Source organism: Lupinus angustifolius, chromosome LG03 (genome assembly GCF_001865875.1).
Source record: "Lupinus angustifolius cultivar Tanjil chromosome LG03, LupAngTanjil_v1.0, whole genome shotgun sequence".
Classification (NCBI taxonomy): domain Eukaryota; kingdom Viridiplantae; phylum Streptophyta; class Magnoliopsida; order Fabales; family Fabaceae; genus Lupinus; species Lupinus angustifolius.
In genome coordinates, this window is record NC_032011.1 from 6121489 (window position 1) to 6121776 (window position 288).

Consider the following 288-nt stretch of genomic DNA (forward strand, 5'->3'; position numbering starts at 1 on the left):
CAAATGGATTAGTCCAGTTTTGAGCACATATGACACATCCTCATTGGGATACTGGATACACAAGCTTTCATATGTGAAATCAGGTGCAGCCAGCTCCCTTAATGTCCTCTCACGTGGGATTGGAGGTGGTTCAGCCATATTTTCTGAGTATGCAGCAGAATGCACAGAAACAGCAGAATGCACAGAAACAGCAGAATGCACAGAAATAGCAGAATCATTATCACTATCAGGTAGATTAACACTAAGATGAAAAGACTCACTATCTAAATTTAAATTCCTAACTTGTCT